An 11,982-nucleotide genomic window follows, 5' to 3' on the forward strand; every position below is an offset into this window, starting at 1 on the left:
TCTGGATGATCTTCCAGCTCATTCAGTCAAACGTCAGGACCATCCTTCCCATCTTCGTGAAATCTTTCTCCACTGTCGACACTACCGTATCAGGCTCAATTCTCAAAAATGTGTCTTCTGCGTTGAATCAGGGCGACAACTTGGGTTCATCGTCTCCCAAGAGGGCATCCAACTGGATCCCCTCAAAGTCAAAGCTATTCTGAATCTTCCTCCCCCTGCTTCTTTGCAACAATTGCAGAGCTTGCAGGGCAAAGCAAATTTCTTAAGACGATTCCTTCCGAACTATGCTGAGGTGGCTAAAGGCTTTACACAGTTATTGAAGCGAGATACCCCCTTTCATTGGGATGCTATCACTCAGGAGTCTTTCGAGCATCTCAAGGGCCTCCTTGTTTCTGCTCCATTATTGCGACCTCCAAATTACCATCGCGATTATACTCTGTATTTGGCCACCGCCGACACCACCATCGGCATGGTTCTTGTGCAAGACAACGATGATGACACTGAGCATGTCATATATTACCTCAGCCGCAACCTTTTAGACACGGAAACTCAATATGCTTACGTCGAGAAGTTGGCATTGGCCGCCGTTTGTGCCATCCAACATTTCCGGCATTATATCTTGTTGCGTACCACAACTGTGATTTCTGATTGCAACCCGATGACGTACATTTTGTCACGTCAGTTGCTGGGGGGAAAATACTCAAAGTGGATCGTCATCCTCCAAGAGTTTGACTTGGAATTTACTGCTGCCAAGTCTAAGAAGTCCCTGGTCTTTGCTGAGTTACTTTGCTCTTTGCCATCTCCTTCTGCACCCTCTCACTCAGAGGATCATATCCCGGATGAAACTCTTTTTTTTATCAGCACCCTCGATCCCTGGTATGGGGATATTATTGTATATTTTCAGACGTCCTCTTTCCATCCCGTTGTATCCAAGGATGCTCGGCGATGGATCCGTCATCAGTCTCAACCCTACCGTATTATCGAGGACACCCTGTACCGTCTCGGCGTTGACTCCGTCCTCCGCTGATGTCTAACTCTCGAGGAAGATGAGAGAGTCCTGAATGACTACCACTCTGGCGCCTGTGGTGGTCACATGTCCGGATATGCCACAGCTCAAAAAATCCTCCACGCCGGTTATTTCTGGCCCTCGATTTTTAAGGATTGCATTCTTGTCGTCCGTTCGTGTCATGCGTGCCAGATATACCAGCGGAAGATGCGTACGCCACCACCTCCGCTGCACCCTGTTGTCACCGTTGGCCCTTTTGAAAAATGGGGCATTGATTATACGACCTGTAAACCTCGCTCGGCCGAGGGGCATGGGTTTATTATCGTTGCCTTCGATTACTTTACAAAATGGGCCGAGGCGATGCCCACATTAACTGAAGACAGTCACACAGCGGTGAAGTTTTTGTTCAACCATGTTATTACGCGGTTCGGAGTTCCTCAGGCCATTGTCATGGATCACGGGAAACATTTCCGTAATCACATGATGACCGAACTGACAACCCAAGTAGGCTTACGGCATGATAGTTCGTCCCCGTAATATCCTCAATCCAATGGCCAGGTTGAAGCCGTTAACAAGATTTTGGTTACGATGCTTCAACGTACCGTTGGCATGCATAAGTCTAATTGGCATCTGATGTTGTTTCTCGCCTTGTGGGCCTACCGAACCTCTGTGAAGGATGCCACCGGTTTCACTCCATTTCAACTAGTTTACGGACTGGAGGCTACCCTTCCTATAGAATGCGAAATCCCTTCGTTAAAATTAGCCGTCGAGTTGCTTCCCAACACTACTCCGGTAGAGGAACGGCTTCTTTACCTAGAACAGCTGGACGAGACCCGTCGCCTAGCCTCTCTAGCTATCGAAGCACAAAAGAAGAGAGTTAAAACTCACTTCGACCATACCATCCATCCTCGTTCCTTTGTTGAGGGAGATCTAGTCCTGCTATACGACCAAGCAAATGACAAGCTGGGGGCAGGCAAACTCGAGCCCATGTGGCTAGGCCCTTATATTGTAAAGAGAGTTTTGCAGAAGGGGGCATATGAGCTAGTTGACTACGAAGGTAATCCTCTCGATAAGCCCCACAATGGGCTGTACTTGAAAAAGTACTATGCATGATTCCATGCACTTCGATTTGTACATACGTGTGTTTTAGCAAGTGTGTTGTGTGTGTGTTTTCATGTTTTTGGCTTGGTGTGAAGGCGTGATTGCCACTTATTGTGTCTTTTGCTTCTTGTGCAGATGTCTGGTGCACCTTATGTTGGTTTCGCTGACGGTGCCTGCCGCAGCACTCGCAATTTGTCCTCTGCGGCGTGGGTGATCTACGATCCTCACGGTGAGTTGATAGATCTTCAAGGTGTGTGTTTAGGCTGTACTACAAACAATGTCGCTGAATATAGTGTTGTTATTGAATTATTAGCTGAGGCAATTAATCTCAATATTCGTACATTGGTTGTTAACCTGGACTCTCAACTTGTCGTCCATCAGCTCAATGGGCGATATTCTGTCAGAGACCATCACATTTTAAGGTTGTATTTACATGTTAAATTGTTAGAAAGGAATTTTGATTTCATCACATATCAGCATATTCCACGACGATTAAACACATTATCTGATGCATTGGCTAATCATGTATTAGATAGACATTTGCGTAATTTATAATCAAAACATCATACAAGCAAGCACATAAAAGCACAATAATAAACCATAGGAATATGTATATATATATATATATAGATATATATCGTGTGGCGCACCAAGGCGCTCAAAAATAAGTGTGCATGTCTAGATAGGGCCTGTGTTCTCTGTACATTTGAGACACATGTCTCTCAAAAAATCACGAGTAGGAAATAAAGACCTAGATATCTACTGTGGTGGGTTGTGCTCCCTATAATCCGCAGCCGCTCGTGCCACCCACCTCAAAAGGCGGTGCATCCTAGGCTCTACTCCCACTATATGGATCTGAGATGCTAGGGGGACCTCCTCTATCCCCTGGTAATCTGGAATCCTTGACAGCAAACCCTCGAGGTTCCGTATCACGGTCTCGATCACATCATCTCCCAGAGGAGCCAGGGCCAGAGCTCCAATGCCCTGCGCATCCCTCCGCGCCTCTGGGGCCAGGCCGAGGGGTCTCATCGGTCCTACATCTGCATACCATAGCGTTCATCAGTTAGGACATGTACATGAAAAAATCAAAAACATCACAAAATAAAAAATCAAAAATGAGATCAAGTAGCTTACCACCATCATCCCACTGCTCTCCAGCAGGCAGCGGCATGTCTGGGTCTCCACGGAAGTTTAGGCCAGCATACGGCAAGTCCTCCACAAAAATAGTCTGCCTCTCCAACCACTCTCGAAAATATACTCCCCATGCCACTGGTCGACCGCCACCTCCTCGTGGCATGACATGGCCCCATCGGGTGGCCCTCGTCTCTCGAGGGCCTCTAGGTGGGTCCACGACCATATCCTGCAGCTGCAATGCCGGTACCCGCTCCAGCATGAGCGGGAGTAAAATCGACCCGTAGCAAAACTGCTTTGACTCACCACGACGGCAGTTGGTCAGCTGTCTCTTCATACTTGTCGCTACTGCCGCTGCCCAGTTGAATATGGTAGGATTCAAGCATTCGAGATCCAGTCGAAGATGGGCCTTCGAGGCCTCGTGATTGGCCAGGGAGCCCGCTGCCCGAGTCACCATGAAGAGTATAGTTCGAAGGATGATGTCCTCCACCGTAGGAATTGCTACCTTCCCGCTCCGCGTCTTGCGTGCCCGTGGGCACACCTGGGCCATCAGCATGTCTAGTGTATCACCACCGGGTCGATGTCCCTCTAGAATAGGCATCTCACCTCGACAGGACAACCCGGTCAAAAAATAGATATCTATGTAGTCAAACTCAATGTCTCGGCCTCAGATCACAAACTTCCCATCAGTGGGATTCTAGGCTCTAATCAAGAATTCAAGAAGGTCAGGCTGTGCTCGCAAGCGCAGAGTTAAGAAGAATTTAAACAACCCGCACCCCCGCAATGCATTCCGGCACCCAGCATCGGCAAATGCCGCTATGTCCTCGTTATCATGAGCTCGCTCCTGCCAAACGAACGCCATTTTACCCTGCATGATCAAAAAATTTCATTAGGGCCCTGTCCATAAAGTTTCATACGTTAAATTTGTCAAAAACTTGTTGCGCGGCGTCAGCGCGACTGTTTTTAAAACAGTCGCGCTGATCATGGCGCCCTTTGATATTTTTTCTGGGTCAGCGCGGAAGTACATCACTCTTCCGCGCTGATCCGGGAGTGGTCTGTGGAAGTTTTTTTCGATCAGCGCGGACCCGATAGGGAAATCCGCGCTAACCGAGAGCAGAATGAGTTTCAAAAAAATCCGCCCAAACCCCCACTTCCCACTGTTGAAATGCAGCAAAAAGACTTCAAAATGGAGCGTAAGGGAAGATGAACCTACCTGGAACAGACTGCAGGATGGTTGATGCACGTACAAGGTGGAATTTGGCTCTTCAACCTCACAGCTCCAAGTCGTTCTCCAAAGCTCCAAATGGTAACAATGGTAAAAATTTTGTTTACCCCCCTATTTATGGTAAAATTTAAAAATTAAATATTATTTTTCATCAATATGGGTTTTTTATAATGGTTTTTACCATGTGCTTGGTTCCGATATAGTTTCACTATGTTTTTATGCATGTTGTCTATATTATTTCGAACAGGTTTACGCGTGCGGTGTTCCTTGTGCAGATCCTCACGCCGGTGAAGTTACAACAGTTCTATACACACTTGGTCCCAAAACGTCGTCTTTAAGCTCTTTTTCGACGTGGAATAAGAAAAGATAGCCGAGTCTCCCTCTCGACTCGTTAAAACAAACAAGAGGCGGTCGCTTTTAAGCTCTTTTTTCAACCGTTTAAACTCAAAAAGATCGTCGGGTTTTTGTCGTTTCGAACTCGTTCTTGGTTACAAAACGACGTGCTTCTGACCGCTTTTCTACTTTTTCGAGTCGAAGTCACTACTTACGAAAAGTACTCCTCGATCATACTAGTCGGGAGGTTCTTTCGAGCATCGTTTTATACTTTTTCGGGCTCGAGAGACACAAATTTACGAAAAAGGACCCCCCCTGAAGTTCACTTTTCTGTTGTCTTTTCAGACTCTCTAAACAGGAAATGACGCCGAGTTTTTCCTTTGTCAGACTCGTTAAAACTTAATGACATTGGATTCTGTCAAAATGATGCCTTCCAAGCATATGCTATCCCCGTCAAGCTTGTCATCAAAAAATAATCGGGGTACTCGCCAGAAATGGTGGGGAATATGGAACCATGATCATTGTCGTGTCGGCAGTATGTTGCTCTTGAACATGGCACTTGTCTGCATTCGTGTCTGGGTGGGAACCTCTCATCTTGTTTTACACTAGCCTCCGTGGGTTTGGGTTATCCTGTTTGACCTCTCATCTACTCATTGCCTTGTCGCCATGACCCTTGATCATTTAATGTCAAATACTGCCAAGTCCACTGTTGTGCCGCCAATATGTTCAAGAGAAGTTGACCTCTGCAAGAATACTCAACCTCCCTCTGATACCTCACGCAAAATATCTTCTCCTTCTCTGTCTCGTGTCGATGATGTGGGAAACATTATGGCCCACCTTCGATCAAGGTCACTTCCCGTTGACTTCAGCTCATTATCCAGGAAGTTGACCTAGAGACTCCCTTCAGGTGCCTTGGAGCCTGCATGCCTCAATGGCAGGTTCTTCTTGTTCGACGCGAGGTTTTCATCATTGGCCTCCGATCGAATGATTCTCCGGGTGTTCGACGCCAACTCATTGATTCACACGCTGTAGATTGTACCTATAGTACCTTGAGGACCATTGTCATTATTGGTGGCACCTCTCGCGTCTGTTAACAGTTTTCATTAATGACTGGTAATCAGACGATGTTCTTGCATGTTCGACTTCAACTCCCATATTCACATGCTTGAACTTGTACTTTGTTCGGGTCGAGATGGAGCGCAAGACCCTGGATTTTGTCTATTGAGATCCAAGTTGCGATTTTGTGGATTATTATGATCATTACATGACTCATTGATGGATGGCTACGGCCATACCTGAGTCTTCATGGATGGCTGCGACCATACCTTTACTATCATCACGGTCTCATTAGCTGGGTGGCTGCGTCCATACCACAGATCTCTTTCATATGTCTTTTGGATGGCTGCGCCCATGCCTAGACTACATGTAATTGATTATCGGAGATATCAGTTGTACATACGTGTAGGTTCTTCCTGGTAGTGTTCCAGTTCAGCCAGTTTCATAAAGCATTTCACCCCTCCCACTCTCTCGGGCTTCATGCTTTACGGGGCATCTGTTACACAGTAATTTGTCACTGTCTCCCTGTCAGTCTTCCTGCTGTGTCATGAGCCCAAATTAATCATGCTCATGCTCTCTAATGTTGCCAAATGACCCACTTTGCCAAAGTTTTGCTATCATCGCGACTGTTGTAAAAATAAACGCGCTGATGAGCGCTCCAAAACAGACCGATTGCGCTACCAGCGCGGAAGTACACGTGATTCCTGCACTGGTCGACTTTCATGAGATAGCGCATCTGTTACTTATATCTGATCGCGCTGATATGACTTTCTTTGTTATTCAGCAGTGATGTCAGTGCTCCAGTGCAGTTATGCACCCGCGATGATCCAGTCTGGGCGAGTTTGTTCTAACAGCTGGCCTTCCAAATGACTCCAGACCTGGTTGTTGGCCTTGTAAATGTCGCCCTCCCTTCTCTGGCATGTCTGTTTCATCATTTGAGCCACCTTCCTTGGAGATAAGCTCATCCTCCCACCATTCATGGAGACTCCTTCTCCTATTTAAGCCTCCACCATTGCCATGAGCTGCTAGTTTGGAATTCATAGTGCTTGGCGTGTTGCTGATAGTGTGTGAGCTTGATAGCTAGCTGGTGTGACAAGTGTGGGATTGCTAGAGAGCTTAAGGAAGGTTGTGAAGTGTTTTGATCTTGTGTAAACTTGTGTGAGAGAGAGTTTTGTCTTGGGAGATCTACCTTCAAGGGTGAATGCTTGAGGGACTTGCTGGCTGGACCCTCTTGAGAAGGATTTGACGTCAGAACTATGGTTGTATTCTTCTTTTTTCATTAATAATAGACGACTATCATTATGGTTCCACTCTTATTGTCTTTATGATGATGTTTGAGTTATATCCTTTCTGACTGATATATAGTTGCATCTACTGGATTTTATGCTTGTGTTTGTATCGTTCTTTGCATGTGCAGGTGTCCGTGCACGAGGATCGTGAGGATTGTGACCAGCCGGGGCAAAGGAATGGGAGCATCAACTCTTCTACAAGTATTAGTGTTGGAATCCAGGTAGGCCTTCATCATTGGTCTTTAATTTGCAATTAGGAACCTGCGTGTTACCGTTGTTTGATTGTTGCTAGACCCTATTGGACTAGTAGGGATCACCTCTGTCTGCAGAGGGGATTTACCTCCACAATAGTCCTTATTGCAAAACTTGTGATAAGCTAACAAACCAAGTCATTGACATGAGACTTGAGTATGACAAAAGCCATAAAAGGATTTCTGACTTTATCACATGGCAAGAATCAGAGGATGGGAGAAAGAATGACCTACCGAAGCTGGAGGAATCTCATAAATACATCTTGTTCACAGATTGGGATTCTCAATTGAAACAAGTGAAAAGGGAAACAGTGATAACAGCGATAGCAGCAAACAACATAATAGAAGCCATCAATGAAAATCTTCATGGCGCCAATTTGGTTATGAAATGTATACCAGGATTCTTTCGGATGTCAAACAGTTAGAGCAGCAGTGGAGACAGGGAACATAGGAAAAGGAGGAGACAATCAGACAGGTAAGTAGGCTAAATTGGGAATCATACTGGCAGTTTTTAGTGAAACGGCACACCCAGTGGATGACCTTGAGATGCTTAACAACCTCAACACAGAAAATGGTGCCATCACTAACAGACGCTATATTTTTGGGGTAGTTAAAATCTACAATCGACCAACCGACTTAACTCAAACCAATGACTGATATTTGCGATCTTAGAGATCAAGTCCAAAGGAGTTAGTCATTTAATTTATTTTCTTTTAGTTTTATTTTTGCATATTCTAAGGAAGGTCATTTAAACCTCCTCGACTATTTTTGAAATAATCTATTTTAGGACCTATAGTTTAGTATTTAAATCCCTCTCATGCATTTAGAGAGGGGTCCAGAAATTTTATCAGAAACATTCTTCGAAACAATACACTTCGGTACTTTTGAGGAGGTTCTGATAGAATGAATGGAACAAGATCTATTTTCTTTTAAATATCTAGCATGCTCTACTGAAATTCACTTTTGTACTCTTAGAATGTGTTGGATTCATTGAAATTGGTTCAATATTACTGAAGCACATGAGCAGGACTCGTCATATATGGTACTTTTATCTTATGATCTTGTTTTATTTATGTATCAGGCAATACTTCTTCTTTAAATTGTTTTATGTGTGAAAGTATGAATTACAGTTTAGCATTATTGCACTTTTGTATGATGTTAGCTTTGACTCTATTCTGAATACATGAATGATTTTATATGCGATATATCTTTCTCAATCGTTTTGTCTAACTATTTATCCAAAATGATTATTGTTAAATGATTTAACTTCTTATTGTAGTTGAATGATCTTTATTACCAATTGTTGTAGGACATCATTGTAGATCGCATATTGTATTTAATTCCTGGGTATATTTATAGTTAAATAGTGTCAAACTAAGATATATGCATGTGTTTAATAGTTAGATTAGATTACACTTAGCTTAATCATTTCCCCGTTACATCATATATCACCCCACCAATACTACCAAAATCTTTTCTGGTAAATTGATCCCATTATCCCCAGTCGGAGCCACAACACCAAACGGAAAAGGAGCTACTAGCCAAGGTCCGGACTGGGTGGTTTTCCCCCATGTTGTCGCAACGATTTTCGAGACTTCAACATTTTGGTGCTAGAAGGAGGGCCTGATTATGAATGGCAAGTAGATTCAAATCAATAGGCCATTCTAAGAGTAAAACTTCCTCAGCTTCTCCTCCAACTTCTTGATCGCATTCTAAATCTCCAAATCTTAAGCAAGAAGTTGTAAAGAAACCCTTAGAATCCACTACTATGATCTCAAAGAAGTCAGATCAATTTTCTTCTATAGAAACCCCTGAAGTCCAGTCTTTGATCCATAAGCTGCAGGGGATTTCAATATCACTATAAGAATCTGAGTTATCCTAAGCTAGTTTTTCTTCTCAGTTTCCTTCCTCTCAAAGGTTAACTAGATTACAGAGCGAAAAATTTTGGGATCCCCCCATTTGAATTCCCTCTACGAAACTGAAGGAGAGCTAAGAAGATACAATCTGAATCCCATATTAAGGTTATTTCATCATCACCTGAAACACCCTCATTCATTCCATCCACTTCATCACAAAATCAACCATCCGCCTCACAACTCTAGATCGTGGTTTACACTGGTACTAGAGAACAAGCCTCCTCTACCCAATCACCTTCAACTATTGGAACATCTTCCTCTACACAGATACCTATGATGGCTCAAAGACCATGGACAAATCCAAGAGTTGTTTGGATGGCGGGACCCTTACATCCATTGCCCGCCCATCCAGAAAAGTGGTTACCAAAGTTCAATCCTGATGATGGCTTACCAACTAAAGAACACGTAAACAACTTTATGTTGTCCATAAATCTCAAAGAAGTATTAAAAGAAGATGTTGTTGTAAGATTATTCCCTTATACCTTACAATGATCAGCAGGATCATGGTATTTTACATCACCTCTGGTTTCATTAATAGTTGGGATGCCTTTTAAGAGCAGTTCCTAACCAAGTTTGGAGATGATCAATCAACAGCTACTCTTATCAATAATCTCTCCAACTTGAAAGTTGAACCTATAGAACCCATTAAGGACTTCAATTTACATTTTAATAAGTTACTAAATAAAATCCCAACAGCATCCAATCCCAGTGATGAAGTCCAAAATGAATGGTACATTTCTGCTCTTCCCTCAAACACAACTATTTTTGTCGATAAAGTTGCCAAACCAAGTTTGGCAGAAAACATGAAATAAGCCATAGTTGTAGAAAAGCGCGTTTTAGCCTTATATAAGAAGAATGCATTAGAAGAATGAAAATCCAAGAAAGTAACTTTTAGGGACGAATCCAAGAAAAAGCACCTAAATATCCTTTTAATCTTGAAGGTCTACAAAAAGTCCTTAAAACCATGTCTAATGAAATGGTTGATATCAAGAACCAGGTAGCAGAGACTTCCCCAAGGAAAACTTTCAGACCGTACAAAAGAAACCCTACCTTTGATCCTAAGCCTCCAAGTACCATATCAAAAACGGAGTCAGATGTGGAGGAAGAAGAAGTCTCAATGGTTGAAGAACAAATAGAGGATGAAGAAGTAGTTGAGTTACAAGGAATGTGGGATTTTATCCTTCCCAATTAAGAAGCACAAGAAGCATTACCTATCGCAACTAGGAGTAGAAGCCCCGTTGATTTTCCACAAACAAATCCAAAGCAGAAGGCATCAACTCTGGCTCCCAAAGACAAATCAATAGGTAATAAATCTTCGCCTAAATCCACTCAAACCACTCCTCCTCAAACAAATTCTTCACCTTCAGCTAAAACCCTACTAGTCTCTGATGAAATGGAATACAACATTGTTGAAGATATGAAAAAGACTAGGGCGAACATCACATTCCATGATCTTAGCAAGTTAAAACATCAACAGAAGTTATTTCTCAAAGAAATAAAAGCAGTCCCTACTTCCCCTCTTCCCGCTACTGTAATCTCGCAAGTTGCTCAAGAAATAGGAAGGCCTCCTACTACCTCATTAGACAGAATCATTCCTACTGATATTGCTCTAATAGGAGGAAAATCCAAATCCCATACTGCTCCATTTCTTTTGAATTTTGAAGTTTTCAACAAAAATCTACATAATTGTTTAGTTGATTCTGGAGCCTCATCCAACATTCTACCAAGAGAAGTTTGTACGAAATTAAATGTGGAGCCCCAAAAATCTGTTGTTCGTATTCTGCAGTTAAATCGATCCCAAGTCAAAGTTATAGGAGAACTCAATCAAGTCACTATTAACTCTCATCAAACCCAAAAGTGTGTCAAGTCATTGACATCCTTGTGGCTAATATGCCCGAATCATATGGCCTAATCATTAGCAGAGACTGGTCAGAAAATATTCATGGCTATTTCGCAATCGATTAGTCCCACATGTGGCTCCCTATAATGGTAAGCCAAATCAAATAAGGGTTGACCAAGAGAAACATCAAAAGTATATCGTCACAGAATTAGATGGGGGGAACGAACCAGTCACATACAACAGCAATATCATTGGAAATTACTCAGTTGAATCATTTCTAGGAAGTTTTAATGCAAATACTTCACCCTTCTTGGAAAATTATGTTATATCGCAAGTTGAAAAATGTTCACAAACACATACTTCTAAGTGTATAAATTTTGTAGATAAGTTTGTAGTTAGCTCATTGTTTTTGAAATTATTTTTTGATAGATCTAAATCTAATGATGGAGACGAGCGGGATGCATATTAGTTAGCCCAGAAGGGGAAAAAACTATGTTAGCATGCAAGCTTGAATTCGAATGCACAAAAAACATTGCCAAATATGAAACATTGGTTCAAGGGTTGTATAAATCCATCAACCTTGATATCAAATATCTTCAAGTATTTGGAGATTCGGAAATTGTGATAAAACATGTAAGAAATACTGTACATTGTCTGTATGGACGTTTGAACCATTATCAATCGTTAGTCCAGGACCTCACTTCTCATTTTACAGTGTTTAATATTTCCCCTATCCCAAGACTCCGAAATGCAAGTGCCGATATTTTGGCTAATGTTGCATCCAAGCTCATTCCACCAGGAGATTATAGCCTCGATCACTTTTCTATTGAATTA

The sequence above is a fragment of the Pinus tabuliformis genome, chromosome J (assembly GCF_031772625.1).
Source record: "Pinus tabuliformis cultivar Carrire ecotype Pingquan chromosome J, CPIR1, whole genome shotgun sequence".
Lineage (NCBI taxonomy): Eukaryota > Viridiplantae > Streptophyta > Pinopsida > Pinales > Pinaceae > Pinus > Pinus tabuliformis.